General features: G+C 49.3%; 1 protein-coding gene across 2 annotated transcripts in view; it reads left to right on the top strand.

Annotated features, from left to right (window-relative positions):
- The window catches only part of SSBP3 (single stranded DNA binding protein 3), a 134938-nt gene that overhangs the window by 6970 nt on the left and 103724 nt on the right, over nucleotides 1-24244 (top strand). The gene's annotated exons all lie outside the window — the stretch shown is intronic.

Here is a 24244-nt window from a genome sequence, read left to right as displayed (position 1 = left end):
GATGACTGATTTTGTATGTTGGATGTGGTAAAAAAAAAAAACCTATTCTAGGGCTTGGCGCAGGCTTGTAGAACATCATATTTAAATTTCATCCATTACGGAGTACGACTTTTTGGAGGTGGCCTATGTTTGCCATGCATAACACCCACAGACTCTGTATTTACTACACCACTATAAATATACAATGGTGGGATGCTGTAAACCTTCTACCTTGTGCAACAGAGCGCTGTAAAAGTGCCAGGCCTGGATGTGCCTGAAGACTTGCCCTAACACCATGTTGGCAAGTGTCTTTTGCTTGCCTTTTCCCATTGTTAATGGCAGAGGTGTGGTCACTTGGAGGCAGGAGGAGGTCCTGCTCTCTACATCGCCTGGCTTAGGAAGCTCATGCTTTAGAAGTAAGAGCCACGTGCTTCAATTAGCAGAGTGTTAACAGCGGGATTTGCATGCTGTGTCATTTCCATTTCATTTCCCAGTATAACTATATGAAAACTAATAGTAGCAGCAGGACAAATTACCAATTTCCCCATTCAGATTTTAATATTTAAAAAAAAAAAAAAAGTCACACTTCACTCGGGTGTTTCGTGACTTTTTTGATGGCTGCTTGATTTCATGCAAGCCCTTCCATCCTTGGGAAATGCAACGTGCTACTCAGAGTCTGATCTCTTCGCTCCTTCGCCAAGCTGCCTTTGCCCCGGTGCGGCTGTGTGTATAACACCTGTTAGCTGCAGAGCAGCAGCTAAAAAGGAGGGCTCTTATTTTGTGCAAATGCCGCATATTCCCAGTGTGCGTGAAACTCTGTTAACTCTGCACTTACTTGTAGGTTTGTCAGCCTTTCTACCACATGTGTAGAAACAGGTGATCCAAAAGTCAAAAGCATACAAGTTGGTTGGAAGCCACATGCCTTGATTTCCAGTTGAGCTGTTTGGAGTCTTTGGTTGTGGTTTTTTGTTTTTTTTTTAATTTTCCCCTTTTGCTAACATTGTGCTGATCCTAAACTGTTGATTTGCTTTATTTCTGAATCTCCTACACAGGGAGAATCCGATCAAAATTGGACATTTTTAAAATTTGTTTGTTGGTTAAGTCTTTGCTTCAGTTGTGTGGAATCATGGAAATATCAGAGGGGTGAGGAACCCTCCCAAATCTGTCTCCAGTTTCAGTATTTTTATGTGCCTTTCCAATAGAAAATGTTATACTCTCTCTGGAGGCTACTGCTGTTGGCACGGTTGTCTTTATCTTGCTTCTAGTCAAAGCCCCTCTGTAAGCACACTCGTATTACAGTGTGGCTGTGTTGCCAGACGCTCTTGTTGCAGGTTTCATTGTGCATCTTCTGAGCTGGTGAGCTACAAAGGGATTGTACAGCATGACAGGGAATTTCAACCACCACGTTATCTCAGAATTGGCCGATTGATGGTTGCAGTTCAGCATTTCAACATTGTGAAAGCCAATACAATTTGAGTTAGCTGTGATGACTGCCAGTTTAAATACCGCAGTGAATTTCTGTCAAATAGCTAATACGTAGAATGGGGAATTGCAGAAAACTTGATCACCAGAACCACTTTAGTCGATTTTGGCCTCCAGCTACACAAAATGAACTTAAATCTAGTTGACTGTCGCTACATACTTTTTGTGGCATTATTCTGTCTGCACAGCCTACTTCGAGTGGAACTTGAGGGGGACAGGTGTCGAGAGCAACCTGAATCCCCTTGGCTGCAAGTTTCTCCCCTCCAAAATGCATGCATATGTAAATGGCAGAAAGAGGTCTGTCCCGGTCAAGTGGTATATTGTGGGGCAGATACTAAATGATTATACAATCTGTGCTTGCATTTAGAAATAAGGCTTTACTTTCTTAAATAGCTTTTATAGTTTTAAAATCATTTATCAGTCTAGCTCCTCCTGTCCAGTTTTTTCCCCCCGTCTTGAAAAATGCTTTGCTAAAGGATGGATGGTCAGTGCAAGACAGGCTGTGATTAGTCCTGGAAGAGATGGTACAGCTGGTTCAGCAAAAATAACTAGCCTGCTTCTAATATCTAACAATCCAGTTCCTCCCTTCTGTCCTCCTTTTCTTTACTACCTAAAAATTGCCCCTTGAATTAAAATGTGAAGGGTGTCTTTTGGAAACCCCTTATGCAGGAGTTGTGGTGGGAATGCTTTTGTTTTTAAAAAGTGTAAATGGTTTGGAGTCAGTATACATGGTTTTAATTAGCAGGGAATGAGAGGCGAGTTTGAGCTCCTACAGTGGACCGTCATCCTGGCTTATATGTATTTTAGATGCACTCCCCCCATGGCCACAGGGCAAGGGTGTGATCCCGATACTGTGCCTTTTGAACCCAGACAGCCAAGCCAGTTCCTCAGATCAACAGTTGTATCTTCTGCAAGTGCCACCCGGCAGGAGGTATTGCTTTCTCAGGGACAGGCTGGCCACAGCATATCTTTAGCGGGATTGTCCATGACTGTTGCATGTTTGCTCCAATAATCATCTCGGCTCACTTTTGCCTTGCTGCCGCCAGCCTGATAATTCGCACAATTTTAAGTGTGGCTTAATAGTGCCCTTGTGTTGGGAGTCTTTTAGATCACTGTTGGCTGTCTGTACGGGGCCATCCTGCTGCCTTGAAGCTTTGTTTTAACCATTGGTCCAAACTCTTGCTCTGATGTTTTATCCAGTGCAGTTTTGTCATGGCCTCCAGAGTTTTGGGCCCAGTTATGGCTGGTAGCCCACATCTGTGCCCATTAGCAGCATGCAACCGAAGGCAGAAAAGCCTGTGCTGGAGGAGTGTGAAGTAGCGATGCCTTCAGGAGGTGCAAACTCGTGGTGTTGGTGGGCATTGTGCGGTACTAGCTGAGACCATATCACCTCTTAGCCACTAATATACATGCAAGTTGTTCTGCCTGTTGCGACTCCTCCTGTATTTCAGTATCGAGACAGTCAGCACGTGTATTTCTGTCACTGAGTTTGCTCCTAGAAGCAAGCCAAATCGAGCTGTTGTTCTTGGCTTCTGTTTAATCCACGGCCTCCTATAACTTCCTAGTCATTTGGATATTTCATGCCAGAGTCAGAGCTCACTTAAACGCCACTGCTGCCACTTCACTTAGGCTACGGGCTCATGAACAAGTTACCACCAGATAAGGGGGAGAGTGTGAATTTATAGTGTGCTCTTACCCTGTGATAAGTGTCTCAGTAGCTTACAACACAGTGGGCTAAGCTCCCCTGCATTTACCATAGGATAAGAGCAAGCACATGGACTGGTACTTCAAAGTAGCTATTTGCTGCAAGGTAGAATTAGAAAAAATTAGGGTTGGAAGGGACCTCGGGAGGTTATCTAGTTCACACTCCAGTTTACCTTACAGTAACTTATTCAGGCTGCCATGCCCTTGAAGGAGTACTGTCTTTTGACTATAAACAGCGTAGGGCCTTTGTGACCCAGCTGGCATCTGTGCGAGGGCAGGGGTGCATGTGTTCAGCCCATGCTCCAGTGTGTAACGGAGCTTTTTCTCCAGGGAATTCAGTGTCATTAGTTAGAAGCCATGGGGAGCATGTCTGGCTACCTAGCAAATGTTATGCAGCACAGGTTCAGCAAGTGCCCAGCGTCAGCGGTGGTGCTACCATGCAGGTTCTGCCAAGGCCAAAGAACAAAACCTGTTCCTTGGGCAATCAGTGGAAACCCCCCTCTCCCCAAAAACAAGTTCTGGCCTTTTCCCTCTGAACGAGGGAAATGAAGGGATTGCCAGGGAACTTCTCTTCCGAAAGATCCCCACGGCTTTGCTACAGGGGCACGCTTGCTCAGACACGATTAAACTTCCCTGGTGAGAAATACGCCTCTTCCCTCAGTGTGGCATATCCTGATCTGCTCGGGAGAGACAGAGTTTCCCAATAGGTAACCAGAGGAATTTCCTCCAGGCTTGGCAGCTCTCCAGGTACATCTGCAAAATTTCCAAATGGCTAAAAAGTGCAGAATTTCCCCCTCCCTAGCAACATGCAGATAGATAGATAAATATATATTTAATAGTCCTCTGCCCATGTGTCCACCGTTTCTTCTTTTTTTTTTTTTAATAGAGATTCTGTGGGGAAAGGAGGTTCTCTTTGGTAAGGACAAACTTTGTGCCCAGAGAAGCTTTGAGGATAGTTTCTAAAGAAGACTACTTGGGTAACTTTTAGGTCTGGGAGAAACTATTAACAAAACCCAAAATCAGTTTTATATATATAAAAGAATTGTAGGAGGAGTGGGGGGAAGCAACTCTGTTATATATATATTATATAGTACAGAGTTGCTTCCCCCCACCCCCCCCACAATTCTTTTCTATATAAAACTGATTTTGAGATATATATATTATTTTTAATGAGCCCAGGCTAATAAACTTGACTGGACAGCTGATCTCTGTATCTGCTACTGAAAAGTGAAACCGCCGTTAAAATACCACTTCATTTAATCTCTCAATACTAATTCATGCCGTGTTTTAGCATTGTCTCCAGCAACTGTCAATGATAGCATCATTTTTTTCTTTCGAATGATACCGTGCTCAGTGCTGTAGTTGCACAGAAGCTGAAAGAACGTGTGGCTTTTTTTTTTTTTTTTTTTTAATAAGTCATACCTTCATTTAGTTGATATTGATGGAAAAACTGAGAGCATCAAACTTGAGGTCACAGCGCTGCGCTGACGCTGTAGTCTTTGTGATTGGGGAGCCTAAATATTTATCCTGTTCTGTCCCTAATGAAAACAAATTGTCAACAGTTGTTCAGTAACTGACTAAATTAAAATCTGTAATTAGTCAATTAGATTAAAGAGTTGGCACAACCTGATTGTATCATGCTGGTTAGGTTATTAAGAGAAAGGGTGTGATTTTTAATTACTGAATGCTAATTTTGACAGTTTCAAATGGAAACAGACGTTTTTCCCCCCTCTAATTCTGAGTGCCTGGGTAAAGGCAGGCAGCAAAATTTATTTTATGTCAACAAATGGCGCGAAGACGCAAAGTTTCTCTTGTTCAAATCCGGAAAGGATTTCAGTTGGAGGGCGCTGGCTGTGGGCGAACAGGGAGAGTTTTATATTAAAAACCAATTTTTCTTTCAGTGCAAAAATTAGCTTTCTAAAATGGATGGGGGGGCAACAGTTGCCTGGTAATAGGCAAGTGGGCTTTTGTACTGGAACCGGGGGACTGTGCAGTTTGCATCGGATGTGGATTTTCACCCGCTTGAAAGAGCTTGCTGCTGGGAAGTTGGATGTCTCCGCGACTGTGTCCACGGCTAGAGCCAAACATGCCCTGTGCTCTGGTAGCAGACACGAGGCTCCAGTCAGATGCTGGTTTGTTTGCCCGATGCTGCTGTTGCTTTGGAGGGGGGCAAGAGGCCGTTGTATCGGGAATAATGCCACCCTGAGGATCTGTGGGTGTTTCGCACCGCACTTCCCTGCAAAATGGTCACACTGCTCCGGCAGAGCCGTGCTTGGCTCTGTTCCTCCCTATGTTCTTGCCTGCTGAGATCGCATGTAATCTGTGTCGGCTTTTGAGCTGGGAAGGAGGGGTGGGGGGAAGCGACTCGCTTCAATTCTTTATCTCCTCCCCTGCTTAAAGGCCATTTGAACCGGCAGATGCGTAGTGCTGGGATGTCCGCGACACAAGTGAGTCATTTCCACCCCCCTCTTCCCCCAGCAGCCCTTCCAACCACACACATGCTTCTTCGCTGGGTTGGCTTTGATCACCGATTTGAGGCATTGGGCCAGCAAAGCAGCCATCTAGTCGGGAATAGGTGCACGGAGGTCTGCATGGAGGGCTAGGAACCATTTTGCCAGGCGCAGAAGAGGCTGTTTGCGACGCGGATTCCCATTGTTCGCGCAGGATGCCACAGCCACGTGGAGTGGAGACCCCTCTCCGGCAGCGCTGCTCCTCCGTGCCTGTGCCCCTGCGACCGTCCCCCCCAACCCACGCGCACGCCCTCGCACACACGCATACGCCCTCTTTCCTCTGCCAAAGTTTGCCGGGGGGAGGGGCGGGGAGGTGGTTCTCGGGGCCCAGACACTGACAGATTTGTAGCTCCGGGTGAATACAAAGCTTGTAAACCTTCATTCATTTCCTTTTTGTGGTCCTTTCAGAGGAACAAAGAAAACGAAGCCGAGGGGTGCATGTACGCTTCGCAGACGAGGCCAGGGGGACATCTCCTGTCGCCAGGGAGCCGAGAGGGCTCTTTGAACCAAGTCCACCGGGCAAAGCAGGCAGCAAAGAGGGGGAGGCTGGGTCCAAGGGAGCAAAACTTGGGTAAAGCGTGTGCCTGTGTCTTTGGTCAGCAGTGGGAGACTGTTAGGTCAGTACAGTGTGTATGGGTATGAGCATGGCTTTCCTGTTCTGATCATTTCCTTCCTTACCTAGGAAACTTGGATTTTCTCCTACCTTTTGTTATGTATTTTCTCTTTTTAAAACAATCTCTTGATCTATTGAAAACAGTCGCAAGCTGATCCCGCAAAGCGTGTGTGTGTGTGTGTGTATATATGCTTATATAAGTACATATATATGTGTAGCACATACACATGGAGATATACATGTCTCTATATATTGGATGCTACCTGTGTTTGTTTGCTGCGTCTGCAACGGGTCCAAAGACCAAATAAAAAGTAATCTCTGCATAGATAAATTAAATGGCAAAATCCTCGCTTACGGGTGGGGGCTTTAGAGGTGGTCGCTGTTAGCTTTGTTCTGTAAAGAGCCATATAAACGTACGGGATTAAAGCATTGGAGAGGAGAGCAGTATAATGCTGAAACTGGTTCATCCAGTTAACTGTATTCCAGCTGCGTGCGAATGGCTGTCGCCTGCCCCAGCACCTCACGCTCTTGTGCAACTAAACAACATCAAATGCCCGGGCTATTAGTGCGAATGCCTGACAAACTGCTTTGGATGCACTGTGCGGTTGGCCAGCTTTCTGAGGTTTCATCTCCCGAGAACAACAGCCGATCCACAGTTCATTTTGCTGTAATGCTTCCTGCTGTTTAGCAGGAGCCACGAAGCCGAGCTTGTGGGGTTGGGTTTTTTTGTTGGGTTTTTTTTTTTTTTTTCTTTTAAGGGTAGACTTCGAATGTGTTGCTAGCCCCGGTGACTTTTTCAGCCAATTACAGCAGAATCCAAAGCGACTATAACGCCGAATGGAAAACAAATGAAAGGCGAGCAGTGGGTCAAGAAAGCACATCGCTGATTTTTCTTCCTCTGGTTCCAAAATTATGGGGCAGTGAATGCAAAATGAATAAGCCCCACTTGGCTTGCAGGGAAGCTTGCATTAGAGGTGGCGGGCCATTCGGGCAGCGATTCGCCAGGCGTTGTCTGGCGTAGCGTGGCCTGGGTCATTCTTTTAGCTTAACGTGCTTCAATCAAGCTGTTCCCAGTCTTGTTTTTTAAGGGAAACTTCCTTTCTGCCAGTGGACAACGTGGAACATTATCCCCCCACCAAAAAAATCCTATGTTAAAAACAGTCCCCGAACCTTAGGAGGTAGCACTGTGCGAGCCTGCCTTTCGCAGTGTTTGTGGGGCATGTTGAAAGTAACCCGCTTGAAAACTGGAAGAACTAGTTGCCTCCAAACCCTGCCTGCTGTTTTCCATCTGCCCCTTCCAGCGGGCTCTCCTCCAGATATAGCTTTTCAAGCAAGACGGGTAAACCCGAAGGTGAGTCCTATCCTTTTCCGTGAGTCAGCTCTAGCCCGTCACTACAGCCACCGTACCTGGGGAAAATTCAGCTCACATCTGTCGCTGGCTGGCTGCGGTTGTCAGGAGTTGGCATCGAAAGGAGCTCGCCGGGCTCTGGGTAAACAGACATATATGTTTATTGTAATCTGACATGATTTAAATGAGCAGTAAATTGTGGGTCAGAGCGTGGCTTTTAATAGGACTGAAGCTGTAATCGCATCAGTTGCAAAGTCACTGGTTCCGATCCAAAAACAATTTTGGAGATCATTAACTTGGCGTTTGCTGGCAAGGACCTTTCCTCATTTTTTTGGGAGCGTGTCGTGGTGAAAGGCTACGCGAGAGTCGGGTGCCGGGGGAAGGAGGGCGGAGGGTAGGAAGGGAGATAAACAAATGTTGTTTGGGGAGTGCGGGGGGGGAAAAAACCTGACTCCAAACGCCCACCCAAAACCAGGCTGGGGAAGGGAGTGTTGCTGTCTCTTTAAACCGAAAATACTCTTGGTTTAGTGCTGGCCGTGGGGGAGGGGTGATGTGTTGTACCCTGGTGACTCGATGATAGGGAGGTTTGTAGCAGGCTTCCAGCTCTGAGCCCTGACACAGCAGGATGGGAGGAGCGAGGCGCGCCCCTGCTTCGCCCACGGGCCACCGGCTGGCTTAAAAACACTTGTCTTGTTTTGCCCAGAAAGTTCAAGGATGCCCTGCAGGAGGAGCCGGGGCCGGGGCAGAGCACGTGGAGCAGAACGGAGGCTTTGCACGGTGCGAGCGCGCGCTGGGCCCCCGCGCCGGGCAGGAGCTGCGCGCCTTGCATCATCGCAGCCCTGCCCAAGCCTGTGCTGCGTGTGGCTTTGGGGGCTGCGAAGGAAACGGCTCCTTCCTCTCCCCCCTCGGCAGCGGAAGGCGTGCCCCGCAGGCCCTGCCCCCTCTTGGAAAGGAAAAGTCCCTTCTCCCAGTAAACACCGAGCCTTGCACTTGTGTTGCGGGTGGGGGGGTCCCTCTCCCAGAGCTCTGCCACCGGCATCCGCGCCGAGTCCGTGCGCTGTGGCGCGGTGACGCGGGATCCTGGCCTCGGTGGGAGGGGGCATGCATCTGCAGCCAAACCTCTCGTCGTCTTCAAAGTAGCATTGGCCTGGTGTGCAGGAAACGAGGCCGCCTCGTGCCATGTGGCCGCAACACCGTCTTGAAGCCTTTTGTCCCCGTCTCGCCTTCCTCTCCCAAGCTGTCCAGCCCCCTGTGCCAGGGATTCGGGAAGGGAAGTCGGCTAACCAAAGGCTTCGGTTGGCAGCCTGCAGTGCTGTCTGTGCCCAGTGCTTTTCCACCCCTGCAAGGGTGTCACTTATAGAGGACACCCAAGTGACACGTCAACTTTGCAAGTCTCGCTTAACACGCCTCTTACCCCCCATGCAGCTGAGGGCTGCGATGGTTTGGGGAGCTAGAGGATCATGTAGACCCCTTCTTCAGGGGCCAGGGGCCTTGAGTTTCCTTCCCCTACTAGGGCTGTGTGGATGGTGTGGCAGAGGACACTGCTAATAAGGGCAGGGACAACCCAGGCATTGGCTGGAGCCTTAAACGTCCCACATAAGCAGCAGGCGTGGACGCTGCTTAGACTGGCAATACGAGACGCCCTCTTTACAGAGCGCCATCCCGGAGCATGGCAGGGCGGACGGCTGGCGCGGTTGACAGGGAGAGTAATGCTTTGCATGGAGACATCAAACACTCTTCCGACCTGCAGGACTGCTTTCCTTCGTTGCTCTTCCTAATTCATGGAAATTGCCATGAAAAGACAGATGGTTTTTAAAAGTTGATTTCTGTCTCCGCTTTATCTGCTTGGGCTTCGCCTTTCGAGAGCAGAGACCGCCTTGCCTGGTAGAGGCAGTGATGGAAGCTGTAGTACAAATTGAGGTTATTGACACTATAAGTCTTCAGTTTTTTATATCTGTAAATTTCTCTTTGGCATATTGATGATGCCGGCTGGACACAGGTTAAGGAATCTACATCTGTATACTGTTTGCTTAAAGGGGAATAGTCAAGTGCACAGGCTTGCCAGGCAGCTTTTCGGGCTTTGCCTTCTCAGATCTGATGCTTCCATTTGCATTTCAGTTTGTGAATAGTAGTATTGTGGCTTTTAAAAGCAAAACACCTCTCTCGGTATGATGAATCTTGGGTCGATGCATTTTCCTGCAAACAGTTGCAAGTGTACGGGTTTCCAGCAGCTTTGACCCCAAGCTGGATATTTGACTCGCTTTGAAAAAACAGAATTTTTTTTTTAAAGAGATATATCCTGCCCTATCCAAAATACCCGAGCGGCTTGCAATAAACAACCTACAATGCCCCCCACTTGTATATATCTTGATATAGATAAAAAAAAAGAAAAAGTGGGGATGCGAGGCACTGTATGGAGTGAACCTTGCTTGTCTTAAGATGGAGTTGCCCAAAGTTGCTTCAGAAACCTTTCCGCCCGAAGGCTAGAATTAAAAAAGCTGGTTTAGCAACCTTCTTGCAGCTGAGGTCTCTGTCATGCAGATGAAGATGTTGCAAGCAGATGGGGTGGCGGTGGTGGTGACATTCCTCGTGATACCAAATCCATTTAGGTTCTGCAAAGCTGGAACTTCGCAGCGGTCCGTCCGCCGCGCGCATCTGAAATGCAAACGCCCTGCTGCTGCCTGGTACTGAATCTTTACAGAAGTCAAGGATCCCTTCTTTAGGAGGCCCACGTCTCGCTTCCTAATCAGCACTTAAGATGGGTAAATTTGTGGGTGGCTCGATGGTGGTTAGAAAGAACACTGATATTTCTTTCTTTTTTTTCCTGCCTCCTAACATAAATGGCATCCATCTGGGTATGGATGTAAAGAGGTGCCCCGATTTTTTTTTTTTTTTTTTTTTGCAAGGGGAAAGATGGAGACGATCAATATGCATAAGATTTAGAAAGGGAACATTTGTGGCACAGAGTTTGCATGGGCCGAACAATAGAAACACTGTGGCTTGTGAGCAAAGGACCCGGAGCAGATGCGGAGCAGTTAGACGAGTGTGTGGAGCGAGGTGGGGGAGGGCTCGTTATTTGCATAACTGATTGTTGCCCTGGGGATTAAGGTGGGGGAAGGGAAGGGAGGCAGTGGGAGTACAAAGAAATCTACAGAAGATGCAGATTTTACGTGCTCAGCCACTTCTGCTGGTGGGTGCTGGCTGTTTGCAGCGCTGCAGCCCACGCAGTTCACTCATGCCAGCCTCCTGACATACGCCGCTGCCTGGCGCTGCACTGGAGCTGTCATCTGGTTTTGTTGTTACGACGAGGGCAGGAGGGAGGTCCGCTGGGGAGACAGCCTGGTTGCCAAGGGACTGGGTTTTTAGCAGCTCCTGATGTCTCTTAGAAAGGCAGTGACTCTGCAGCCTGTCGTGTCAAGATAAAGTCCAAAGGAAGACCTCTGGCTGTGTCTTAAGCTAACATTTTTTTTAAAAAAATGTTTCTGTGTAAACGCTTAAATATTTGATCTTGAGCGTTTATCTTCCCAGGATGCTGCTGCTTTCTGTAGTGAAAATGAGCTTTTGCTGCCTGTCTCCGCTGCCTGGAACAGGGTGGGTTTTTTTGGTTTTTGTTGTTTTTGTTTTTTCCTTTCCCTCCTGCTCTCACCACCACCCCCTCCCCCCCCTCCCCCCCCCCCCAAGTTGTCTCTGCGCCTGAGTTTACTTTATTCAACTTCACAAGGCCGGGCTGGCACCTCTAATGAATTATTTTTTAAATACAAATGAGCTTGCAAAGCGGAGAATGTCTTGCAGCCTGCTCTGTCTTACCGCGGCACGTGGAACCTGCCTTGTTGCAAAGGGCATGGCAAGAGGCACCATCCGACCCAGGTTATTTAGAGCTAAATAAAGGTAGCATCTTAGTGTGCGCAGTGCAGGAAGGGAGAGGTGGCAGCGCTTAACTTGCTCTTAAAACAATGCCCAGCTTTCAGCTTTGCTTTTCTTATCAGAAAGGTGAATGTTGCCCCCCTCCCCGCCCTTGGTGGCTACCCGGTTCGCATGAGTTCCTGGAACGGCCGCAGCAAATAAACTTGATGTGAAGTTTCCCATTTGGGTGTCCTCCGCGCGGTTCACCTGTGAAAATTCCTGCTAGCGTGATTTAGAAATAGCCTGCAAGCAGCCCGTTCCAGACCTCTGTGGCATTGCTGTTTGGGAGAGGGTGAGGGGAATGGGTAGTTTTAGGCAGGGGGGCTGGGTCATCCATGAGAGCGCACGTGGAGCCAAGACCTTGATTCCAGTCCTGGCTCTGTCACAGTTTCCCTGGTGTGGTCTTTGGCAAGTCATTTCATCTCGCCCTTTCTATTTTCCATCCTTCAAAATGAGGCACGTGCCACCTCCCTGAGTTTGGAGGAGCTGCTGTTATACAGCAAAAGGCCTCAATGCAGTGGGGACTGCTGTAGTTCTGCCAGGTTTGTCACTTGGGCATGTGGAAGTATTTTTGGCCTGTTTACCGTAAGGCAAGATCTCCAAGGTGTCCTGGTGCAGAGACCACTGGCTTATTTCCACTGCTGCTTTTAATTTTGCAGGTCGGTTTAGCCAAACAGTTGTTTTGGACAGATGAATTGGACCAAGCTCAAACAGTAGCAGGGAAAGGAGATTCATCCAACTAGGGCAGAACGGAGGAGAGTGTGAAAACGCATCCTCTCCTGGGTGGACACCCTAGCCCGGGGGCAGATGTGTATTACCTTAAGGTCTCTGCCCGAGTGCTTGGGCTGATTGGGATCATTCCCTGTGCCCTCCAGTGATTCCCTCTGCCAGTCTGAGCCTGGTCTCCTTGGTTTGTCCAAGCACCACTTTGGCAGCAGATGCTACAGCTGGTCCAGCTGGGGTTAGGCATGTCAGCAGCGCTGTACCGTCTTGCCCTATGAGACGCAGGGCACGTCCTACATGGAAATGTCTGCTAGAGCTCAAGGAAAAACTGAGTTTTCTCTTTCCTTCAGAAAGGTGAAAGCACCCCTGCCTGTCTGGGAAGGATTTTTGCAATGACTTTGTGGGCTCATGGAGGAATGGCTGATGGGGGCTGCCAGTAGAGGCCACCAAATGAGCGCTCTGGTGTGTTTGGTTAGCTTCTCTCCCACTGGGGTAACGTGGTGGTGGAGCCGTGTCCTGCCTTGCACTGCTTGCCCCCTTAACGCAACGTCTCCTCTGCACGTGGGCAGATCTGTTCTTCCAGCTGGTGGCAAAAGGCCTTGCCTAAGGGGGCAATAGCCACCTCGGATGCTGACGGACGCCGGGGAACAGAACCAGCGCTTTACTGGAAGAGGAATCGTGTCCGGTTGACTCGGCTCCCTGGCCTCTGTGTAGCTCGCATGCTTCGGTGGGGCTTTTTGACACTTTTATCTAATAGCCAATTGAATTTGGGTCAAAACTGACATGATTCCTCTTCTGGACATGCACTGTGCTCAGTATGGGGGTGCACGGAGCTGGAAGAAAAGCGCTGGGGGGTTTTTGGTGACTTTTATTTCCACATCTGTAAGCACATCTTATGTCGGGTTTGTCGTACTCTTCATTCTGGCTCAGCCCTCGAGCAGGGTGATTGCAGTGCTGGTAATGGGGCATGATCTGAACAAACCTCTGCCAGGGACAGGTGCAGCTGTTTAATGCAAATGGGAAGTCTGGGTAACTAGGTTAGGGGAACCAGTATTTAACAGAGAAAGGGAAAACCCCTGACCCTGGCAGCGGTAGGGTATATGCTGCCAGTAACGTGCCTCCAGTGTTTCCTGAGCGAGGCCCAGTGTCACTGATGGGAATCGGCAACACGGCAGCATGTGTCTTGCTTCATACCAACAGTGAGGGAGGTGATGGATGCCCTGGGCATTATTAGTGCAACTGCTTTCCCAGTGCTTGCGTCTTCCGTGCTCATCACTGGCGGGCTGGGGAGGGAGTGTGGAAGTGATTCATATGTTCCTGGTGCATGTATTCATGCCTGAAAGTAAAACTTGTCATTGCAGTCTCTCCTCTTTGCTGTGCGGGAGCGGGGGAAGCAAGGGGGTTTCCTTTCCTCTTCTCAGCTTCCACCCCACCAAGCCGTGCTCCGGTGGGAGTGTAGATCCTGCCAGCTGGCTCCCCGTTGCGGCCCCCACGGCTGGCCCCGGGAGCACGAGGCGGAGCAGGGTGCTGACGGAGCCGCCTCTTCGAATTGTGGGAGTCACCCCAGCCTGATTCATGTCCCAAAGTCTGGCTTTGTCCTGTGGACCGCTCTGCCATTTCTGCCTGCTTCTTGGTGACTTTTTTTTTTTTTTTTTCCCCCTCCAGTTGAGTGGGCAGACGTGGCTCCTTCAGGCTCTCCAGCACATCTACCTGCTGTCTCAAGCACCTGCTAGGTGGGGTTGCCTGGAGAGAAGTCAGTAGTTTCTCCCTCCTCCTTCCTACAAGGCTTTCCTCATCCCTTGAGTGGGGGAAGAAGCAAGGGGCTGAGATATGGCCCCAGCTCCCACTTAAAAACTTTGCATGAAGGGCCCTACCCCTCCTTCAAGGGTACTGAGGGTCTCTCCATTTCTCCATCGCGCATGGAGAGAGGAAATGGGGCTATTCAATACGCCGTCGGCTGGCTTCAGTCACCAGTTCCTCCATTCAGAGTGAGGCAGCTCCTGGCTACGCTCCCCGTGTGCAGCAATGCCGAGGGTTCAAGACGTTCTGCTATTTTACCAGTTGCTGTATATGGGGGTAGGGGCCTTGGGTGCTGCACGATTGAAGGTAGGAATGGCTGTCCTGGGTCAGAGCGCTGATACGTTTAGTCTGGCACCGGTTAGTCCTGGATGTCTCGGCTTCACCTCAGTAACTTGGCATGGGAACGTTCGCTGCCAGGGCTCATACTTGATTTCTGCAAAGATGCCACCGGTGGCTGCAAGCTCTTGTATATGATCTGCTGTATTTCTTGGGGGCATTGCAGATGTTTTCAAGACTTATCGGTGAAGTTCTGGTTGGGGAACACACAAATGTAATTGTTAGTTAGGGACCAGCTTGGAATGCAAGACAGATTGCTCCTCTCAGCCCTGAAAACAGGTTTCTGGGCAGTGTTAGACGTGCTCAGGTTTCTGGGCAGCATTAGACGTGCTGTGTGAAAGGTTTTACTTTCAGGAAACTAATGCCAGGAGGAAGAGGAGGGTGGCCTGGGAGTTGGGGTTGACCAGGTTTTTACTGACTTTGCTACAGTTTCCTTGCATGCAACCTTGGGGAAATTGCAGTGCTCCTGCAGCAAAATGGGGCTGATGGGCTGCCTGACCAGGATGTTGAGATGCTAGTTAATATGGTTAAAGGGGACCAGGTAAGTGTCTGAGGGAGCCATGTGTTTTTTGGGTTTTTGGCAGAGACTAATTCGGGGCCGTCATCATGCAGTTTAAGGGGACACTGGTCGCAGGGATGTGCTTCTGTCTGCTTTTCATTCCCAAGATCTAGCGCTTAAAATTGCTGGCAGGCGTGTATAGTGGCACCCAGTGTAAACTCGGTGCTCGAGGTATGGGTTGATGATACCGTAAGTTGTGGCAGAAACCTTCCACTTCCTTTCATAGAGGTTCCTTTGGAGAAAGCAAGACTTGGCCAGTTCATGCCATTGCATAGGGGCAGCGGTGACTATTACCCAGACTTTCTGGGGCATGGTGTTTTTTCTTCAAAGCCTGGTGGGACCCACTGCCTATCAGCTTTCTTGAACTGCACTCAAAAAAGATACCCATTTACTTTTTGTGGAGTCATGTTGGTGTCAACACGTCCTAACCGCACGTCTGTCCTTACCTGCAGCCATCAAGGAGTTTTTCAACATTACTTATATCAAGCCTTTGCGCTTGTGATTGCTTCATTGTGCGGCACAATGGATTCTCTGTCAACATGCCAGCTAATTAATTTTAACTTTTTATGTTGCTTCATCTTGGTGAGCTGTCCTCATCGTCCGTTTTTAGCGTTTGCTACCATGCATTTTAGCTTTTACCGTTCATTGCCTTGTCGCCAGAGACGAGATAATATGCTACTCCCTTTTGCATCCCCCCCCGCCCCGTAACTAGTTGCACCCAGGGTCTCTTTCCTTTTGTTACAAATATATTGATCGAGGAGGGGTTGGGAGGAGAGAAGAAAGCAATTAAAGGGCTGTTCAGAAAGTTAGTTCACTTGAGTAGATGCTTCCCTCTGGATGGAGGACAGTGGTTCTGAGTGCAGTCTACACATAGCCAAATCTGATGAAAATAACAGGGTATCACTGCTTGGCTTGCTGATTTCTGCCGTACGTGCCTCCTAAGAAATGACTGGGGAGGTGAAACGGTATTGTTCGGATCTTCGTGACAGAAGTGCTCGTTCGTCATTCCTACGAACGCGCCGCCAGGAATGCAGATGCGTGTGTGTTGTTTGTTTTTTTGTTGGTTTTTTTTTTTTCTTTCCCCTGCAGAAAAGGGCTGTTTACATTCATTAGCCATTTTGCAAACAAATGCATTGCTCCCCTCTTCTCCCATTACAGCTATCCTTTCAATAAGAAAAAACCTTGTTCAGGGGATGGTAACTTGTCAGCTGAGTTTGCAAGGCTGGGAGTGCCTCTGCCCCTAGATGTTACACGAGGATCTGTGGAGTGCCACGTTGGACCCATCCTGAAATTTCAGGGAGCGCTTTAAGCGTCCGTGGGTAGATGTTATTGATTTTGGTGGAAATCAGATGGGGAGGAAATGGGACACATGGGGAAAGTCCCTGTAATGTGGTTAGCAGAGGTAGCAGGCTCAGGCACTTCTGTAATTGTCTGTAGATCAAAGAGCTGGCTGATGGCAGCTATGGACGCGTTCCAGCCTAACAAGACCACTCCTTTTTAGCTCTGCTCATCTTGCCAGCATAGTGCAAACAGGTTGGCTCCTGGAAAGAGAGAGGTAGTGGGAGAGAAGGAGAAAATGGAGATGCCCGTAGAGCCTTTGGTATATAAGGAGGTGCAGCAGAGAGGCGAGCAGTGTTCCCGGTGTTGAAAGGGATGGTGTACCTCTACATCCATGGGAGGAGAATGAGGATGTAGCAGTGTATGAAGATGACGTAGCAGGTACAGGGGTCTACACAGTTCCCAGCGTGGAAAGAGATATGGGGGGAGTGCACAAAGCACCTGGCATGAGGGTTTGCTGGAGCACAGGGACATGAAAAGAGTGGCACGCATGGAGCAAGAAAGGGTGCAAGGAATCCCAGTGGGTGCAGTGCGCTTGGCCGAGAGAAGCAACAAAACATGCCACCCCCCGATATTTCTTCTCAGTTGCAGTCGTGGAGGGCCACCTGTACCCATCTGCAAGGTTTCTGAGACTAGGCTGCAGCATGTTGCTTGCCTAACAGCAGGAGCTGCATATCTGCAGGGCTGTCTTATCTCACCACAAGCTCAGAGATGAGTACAAACCCACCACCAACCTGTTCCTGCCATCTGCAGTCACGAGGCTCTGAGGACCTGGGCTCTCAAGGTGTTTTCAGAAAACACCAGCACGATCCTCTCAAGAACTTCCTTCCTGCAAGACTCACGCCAGGTGGTCTCCGTTGCGGGCGGCACCTGGTATTCAGAGGCTTACCTCTCTTCCCATTCAAAACCACGTGCCTGCTCCTTCCACCCTGTCCACGCTTGCATAGCTGAGCTGCAGAAAAGTAATTTTCTGGGAACGGACTGAGACGGCGAAGGGAGATCACAGCACCTTTGGGTCTCCCAGTTGCCCTAGGAGAGGAAGAAGGGGTTGTTCATTAAAGAAGGATGTTGCAGATCTGGGTACCACTTGATGCTCCTCTTCTTCTTCCCACTGGCTTCCCTATTGCCAAGTCCTTTGCCTCTTAGGAGGGGAGGGATGATGGCTCTTCCCTTCCTCCGGGTCTTTGTGGGAATGAAGACGGCAGCAGGTCTGAGGTGCCAGAAGTAGGTTGTGCTGTGGCCAGCTGATGGACTTGCATCCTCTAGACAGGTTGAGGGAAAGGCTAGAGACCAGGGATATTCATACACACAAGGAGTGGCTGCTTAATTTGAAATGATGGGTTTTGTCTGCATGTTGCCGGTTGGTCTAAAGGCCATAAGGAAAGGGAGTGCCCTGTCAGTTCAGGGTGGCAGTGGCGGTGGGTCAGGGCCCACAAAATTGATGCCTTTGTGTTTAATCTGGTTATAAGGGCAGCTATTATACATAATGAATTTTGCCTTTCCGCATCGTTGTAATACAAGAACCTAAATGTCTTTCAGAATAGAGAAGGTCACTCCTCTTTATTTCTGGTTGTAAATTTTTTTTTTTTTTTTTGCCAGTTACAGATGTGTAGTGTTGATATACATCGCTAATTAAGTTCGTTCTTACGCCAGTTGGCAAGGTACAGGATGTGTACGCGTGCATTTGTGTTGGAAGGGAAAGAGAGGGAGGAACTAACCCGTTTCGTTAGGATGTCCATAATTGCGACTAGCCTTTTGCTTTTGCAGCTAACAAGACAGGCCCGCGGGCCTCTTGCAAGGTTCGTCTTGCTGAAAAGGCGTTGTTGCAAGGCAACCATGGCGGACCCGAACAACTTCCACGTCAGCATCGGCTGGATGTTTGATGATGGCAGCACCCTTTTTCATTAAAGAAGCAGTGTGACTATTAACCGGGAGGGGGTTTCAAGAGATGTTTTTGCATCTTGTGTTACTCAGGCGAGGCTTCCTTGGCAGAGTGGCTTTTTTGATGGGTTTTAAAAGTGGGTGTCTTGTCACAGCCAAGAGTTTGAGGTGCCACGTCATTTTCCCACACCTGCGTCACGGGGGTGCCCGTGTGTCTGGGACGAGTGTGTGGATGGACACGTACGTGGTAGGGCATGGCGAGCAGCATTGCCTGCCTTGTATTCTCATTCAAGGGAGGTAGTTGCTGAGTCTCTGCTCTTCAGGCCGACCAAGAGTTTGCAAGCTGGCGAGTGGCACAAAGCCCTTTGTTGAGCAATCCCGCTGCCTTTCTCTGCACAGGCTGTGCACGTGAAGCACTAGTTGTGAGCAGGCTGGTCTGGAAACAGCGTTTGCCGCGAACCCCTTTGGGCTTTTAAACCTGGCTTATGCAAAGCGATCTTTTGGGAAAATGCAGAGTCTGGCTTTACCCTCCCTGTGCTAGCCAAGTAAATAATGGAAAGGGTTAAAGCCAGTTCAGCAAACTCCTTTAGGGGCCCAGTGGAGATGAGGTCTGAACAGACTCACTAGAGTGAAGTCCCCTGGGCTGGGGTGGGCTGGGCTGGGCTGGGAGGTTGAGCGCTGGAAATCGGTGCAGCACTGGGGATCCTTGCGGCCGTGGAAGAGCAAGCATTGCATGTTCTTTGTTCGATAGGATGACTTTTGCCTTTTTAAAAGGTATGTTGCAGAGGAAAACAGATTGCAGCCCCTTCCTTTAAAAACCTCCATATGCCACATGGCTCCTGCCCTGACTTACTGGCATTTGGCTACAGCAGTGCCAAGTGCTGTGATTTGCAGAGGAAAGTGCCCTCTGCAGAGAAGGGAAGTGCAGGCCCTCTGCTCCTCTGGCCTGCTGTGTTGCGAACCCCAGTGAAATCTTTTAAGTCTGGAACAAAACTCCTCCAAAGTCCATGGGGGTCTTGGAAGGAAAGGCGGGGGAAAGGCAGTCTGCCTGTGTGCGTGTCCCTTGCACGCCCAGCAGCTCTGCAACCCTGCTGGTTTTCACTCCATGTGAAATGAATTTGAATGAGATTGAGACGCAGGGTTGGATTTGCCCCAAGAGCAGCAAGGGTCTCCCTGCTCTGGGCACCTTGTAACAACATAACCCTGCAGTGGAGGGGAAAAATTTAAAAAAAACCCAAACCTCTGGTACCAACACCTGTTCCCACGTCACTCGGGGCAGCCTCTGGAGGTAGTTAATCCCCCCTTTCAGGACTGGGACCCTGAACGGCAGAGACGTGCGGGGCCTCTTCCCCGAGTCTGGCAGCTGGGTGGTTAATTTCTGTTGCATGTCTCTCTTCTGTATTCTTGCCAGTTGAGGCTTTTTTTTTTTTTTCTTTCCCTTTCCTAAAGAGATTTTGACTCTCGGAATGACAGAGTATTAAATTGCTTTGACTGGAGACCAAATGCTTCACAACGCCAGTGTCAAATTAGCACTTGGGTTTGGGGGGAAGGGAGGGAGCCGCCTTCTAACAAGCCGTATTGCTTCAAAACGTTTCTTTTTTTTTTTTTTTTTTTTTTTAAGGGATCTGCGGAGCCTAAACTTCGGGGAGCGCCTCAGACCCCTCCGAACTGCCGTTGCCACCAAGTTGTGTTGCAGGGAGCTGGTCCCTTTTAGGCAGTGTTGGGCAATGTCTCAGGCATTCCAGATCTGTATCCCTTACATAATACGAGCTGGCAGATGCCCAGATTCAGGTTAAGTGTGCAGCCCAGCGATAAACTCTAGAAACAGTGGCTGCAGTGGTGAGCCCCAGCCCTGCTGCCATTATATCTTTATCCCGGCATCTCTGGTCTCCCCAGACAGGCTGCTCTTTTATTTCGTGCAATGCAGACACCCCAAACAACGTCGCCCTCCCCAGCCGGGCTCGGCGCTGGTAATCGCGGACCAAAGGCAAACCCTGAAATTCTCCTCCGACTTGAAAACCTGGTTGGGATGGGGGGACGGCTCCTGCCCTCTCCCGCGGCGCAGATGGGACGGGTAGGGGCGGGCTCCCAGCTGCTTTTGGCTCCCCTCGTCTCCTGTTTAAAACTCGGCATGTGCCTTCCCCCTCCCTGCGCCCTGTCCTCCCTCCCTCTCTGGATTTCATGCACTTCTTTTCCCCTTCACCCTTGATTTACGCCATTCTGTTTTCTCCAGCCTGGTCTCGGTGCATCTTTCCCCCTCCCACCCCCGCCCTTCTTTTCTGCTCCAGCCTCTCTTGTTCCTTTTGTTTGAGTTGGGGTTTTTTTGCTCATTCCCCAGAAAGTGGGATGTTCTTGGAGCCTGTGCTTTCTCCCCAACCTTTCCTTGCCCCCGCCCTGCCTCCCGTCTCCGTCTCCAAGCCCTGGCCCACCGTGACCTCCTTTCCAGCAGAGAACAGACTTGGGACCTGCCTCTAGCCCGGCCTCGCTGTGCTGTTTCCCGGCGTGGTCGGAAGGGGTCACTGGAGAATGAGGATGGTGCAGGCAGCTGCTCGAGGCTGCTAGCCCCTGTGAGTCGGGGGCCGAATTTTGTTCTCTCTGGCGAAGGGCCCACAGGAGCCCCGTAGCTCTGCGCCTCTTCCACCTTGCAGGTTCATCTCTCTTCCACCTTGTGCTTTGCCTCCGCCGCCTCCTGCTTTGCCCCTGCGTGCGGTGCCGGGCTCCCCCTGCCAGAACGGGCTCGGGCTCCGCCGGGCGGGTTGGCAGAGCTGCATGGGGCTGGGAGGCCGGCGGTGCACAGCGCGTCCGCCCCACTGCTCCTGCAGAAACGCCTGGGATATCCTCGCGGAGATCGGTGTTGAGGCCCTCGAAGCATTAAACCCCACTGCTCGTTTTCGCTCCGTCTGCAGCCACGGCCAGGCAAAAACTGAAGAGTTGACTAAGCACCCGCTCACACCTGCTCGGTTTTTTTTTCCGCCCCAGCTTGAGCCTGCTCCACGCCTGCAACCGGGAGCATTTAGCGGCGGAGACACGTGGGCACGTGCGGGGTATAACTGGAGTATTTCTCCCATGAAGATAACTGGGGGAAGAAGGGACCGGGGACGGGGAACCTTGTCATTTGGCAGTGGGCTCCTTTTAGACAACTGGAAGGTGCTAGCACAGCACTGGCCATCTGTCCTCTCTCGTAGCGCTGCGGTCTGCCTTCTGTTTACCACAGAAGGGCTTGCCCATATTCTGTAATACAAGACCACTAATTTTGACCACGAGGGGTAGTAAAAATTCCATTTTCCTTTGTTTGTTCCTATTTCATATGCATAACCTGACTTTTTCACTGCCTTGCCAGACGCATATAAACTTTGGATAGATTTTTTTTGTTTTGTTTTATATGCTCCAAAAAAAAAATTATTATTATTATTATTTTTTTTCCCAGTTTTTAGGAAAATAGCCAGCATTACGGACATGAAGTCATTTCGGTGGGGGTGGGGTGCATGTTTTAAAATGCAGTTTAAAAAAACAAAAACGACCAAACCCATAGCAAACCCAAGTTCTGGTGGGTTGCATGATCGGCATTACCCTCTCGAGCTTGTTAAAGGGTTAAAAATTATGGGGAAGTTCAGCTAGCACTTGCAAGATATGGTTGCCTTAGCAACAGGCCTTCTAATCTGCTAGGTGACCTGAGAGACTGTGGAAGATGCAGGGGTTGGTTTGGCATTTCATTATTTCATGAGGCTGCAGCTCTCCAGCTGGTTCTTTTCTGAGTGTAAAGCCGCTGTTCCTGCCACCAGAATTACTGGCATTCCTAAACAAAACACAATCATCATCTTCATCAAAAACCCCTGTTTGGGTTGCACGGAAAATGTGCCCGGGGGCGGGCACGTGCTTTTAACAAATTTTTATTTTAAACTTGTGAATTTTTCGATCCCTTCAAAAGGCCCCTTGCGAACAGGATAGGAGGGATGGCACGGTCATTCTGTTTGTAGCCGTTCAGCAGCGTGCAGGGAGCTTGTCTGATGTTTTGGAGGGGCAGGGGGGAATCCCTGCCCTTCCTGGGGTTTGCCACATCGGTTTGTTCTTCCTCCTCCTATGGTAGGTGCAGAATAAACTCGCTCGGTACGATAATTGCACAGCTAATTACATGCCAGATAAATAGTATTTAGATGTGTGTGTTGCAAATAGAACTTCCCTTTTTTTTTCTTAAATTTCCAGAAGGATTCACCTTATTAACCAAGCAGAATATATTCCATTTTCCACGGTGCTGGAGTATTTCCCTAGGCACTCCTGAAACCCCGGCGAACCCAATCCCTTGCTGATTTGCTGATGTAACACTCTACTAAGAAGGGGGCAAAAACCCCGCATATGCTTTTAAATAAGAAGCTGGGGCTTGCGATGTAGACCCAAAATGGGGAAGGAGAGCATGAAGTCAAGTCAGGAAGGTTATGGACTAGCCCAAAGAACGGGGGCTTGATATTTTGGGAGGAAGGTTCACGTTTTGTAGAGATGGGGATCAGGCAGGGCTGGCTGCTTCAGACTGCTGGGTCCTGTATGCATTTATTGCAAAGAGCTGAGCAACACCAAAACAGCTAAAGCATAACTGCAAAGCGAGTTTACGTGGAGCATTTGGGGTTTTTGAAAACGGCTGCCTGCTTTGCAGGTATTTGATATTTTTGCAGGGTGCGCGTGGCAGTGCTGTAGGGTGGCAACGGTGAAAACAAGTTTGTATTTCTCTCGGGGGCCAAGTTTTGAGGGATTCAGAGAGATTGCACAGCTGTCTCAAGTGACCGGCTTTGCTGAGTGGCGAGTCTGTGATTTGAGTTTGATTTGCTCAGCACTGGTTGCTTAAACGCTGGGCTCTGAAGCATCTGAGTCTCCTGGTTTATTCTATTAATTTAGGTATTTTGTCCCTCCCCTTGGAGTTGTGTAAATTTTTGCTGAAGCAAGCTAGCCTTAATGTGCTTCCTTTTGTTTCCTCTAACTGTTGTGGCCCCCTGCTAAGCATCATCCGAGCCTCTGCCTCTGCAGTTATCTCTGGGAGTCTTTCTGCAGTTTCTTCATCTAGTCCAAACTTTTCCAATGATATGACCTCTGAGTCTTCTCAGCTGACACAGTGGCTAAAGCATAAGTGCCGTGTAACTTCTTCCATGCACGTATCGGGCAGCATTGCGTGATCTTGGAATAGGGGTTTGTATCGGACTCAGTAGCACCCTTGCAAAAATCTTCTGGCCCATCCTTTTTAATCGGCTTGCTTTGTCAGTTGTCATGGTAAAATGGACTTTTGTGCCTGGGCTAGTACACTTTCACGAATGTCTTGTCATGGGCGCCACAAGACATGTCTGGGTGGTTACCTCATGGCCTGAAATTCTGTTAATGGATTGTCTCGCTCTTTCTGCAGGAAGGACCTCTCTTCAGAATAGCATCAGTAATACCTCGCTTACATTTTGATGTAGCTGGCATCTCTCACTAGCAAAATGTGTAGGTAAAAGATGCTTCCAATGATGGAAGACTCCCCAAGATGGCTCGCAGAATTGTTTGCATTGCTGTTGTTTAACAGATGCAAATATTGCATAAAAACAGAAATCGCGGTCGGGAACTTGTAGGGAGGCTCTGTGTATTACAGGGCCTTTACGAGGGTACCTGGGTGTAGACTACAGACGTGTCTCATTCGTGACCCTAGTTCTTCCTTGCCATCCGCTCCCCTGGTCCTACTGCAAGAGCAAAGCATGAAATAAGAACCAGCTTTTATTATATAAGCAATTTGTGTTCCCTCCTAGCTGTCTGGTTTCTAGGGTTGTGTCCCTTGTGACTAGGGTGGCCATCATAGAGGACATTCTGGTTTTTTGCTCCTCTGTTGATACGAAACCCAATGCCTTTATGTCCTCTCTTTTTTTTCTCTAGAAGAGGAAAAATAGAGGACATAAAGGCATCCCGTTTCGTATCAATAGAGGACAACTGGACTGTCCTCTCTGATGGCCACCCTACTTGTTGACCCATGGAAGCGTTCGATAAAACACAATTCAGTGGTGTAAATATCTGAGCTCTCTTTCGGCTCCAAGAGCTGAAGCTACCTTGGAAAA

The sequence above is a fragment of the Crocodylus siamensis genome, chromosome 5 (assembly GCF_052110815.1).
Source record: "Crocodylus siamensis isolate JL-2025a chromosome 5, ASM5211081v1, whole genome shotgun sequence".
NCBI lineage: Eukaryota > Metazoa > Chordata > Crocodylia > Crocodylidae > Crocodylus > Crocodylus siamensis.
The sequence above is the reverse complement of the archived record's forward strand: the minus strand, read 5'-3'. Positions and strand labels throughout refer to the sequence as shown.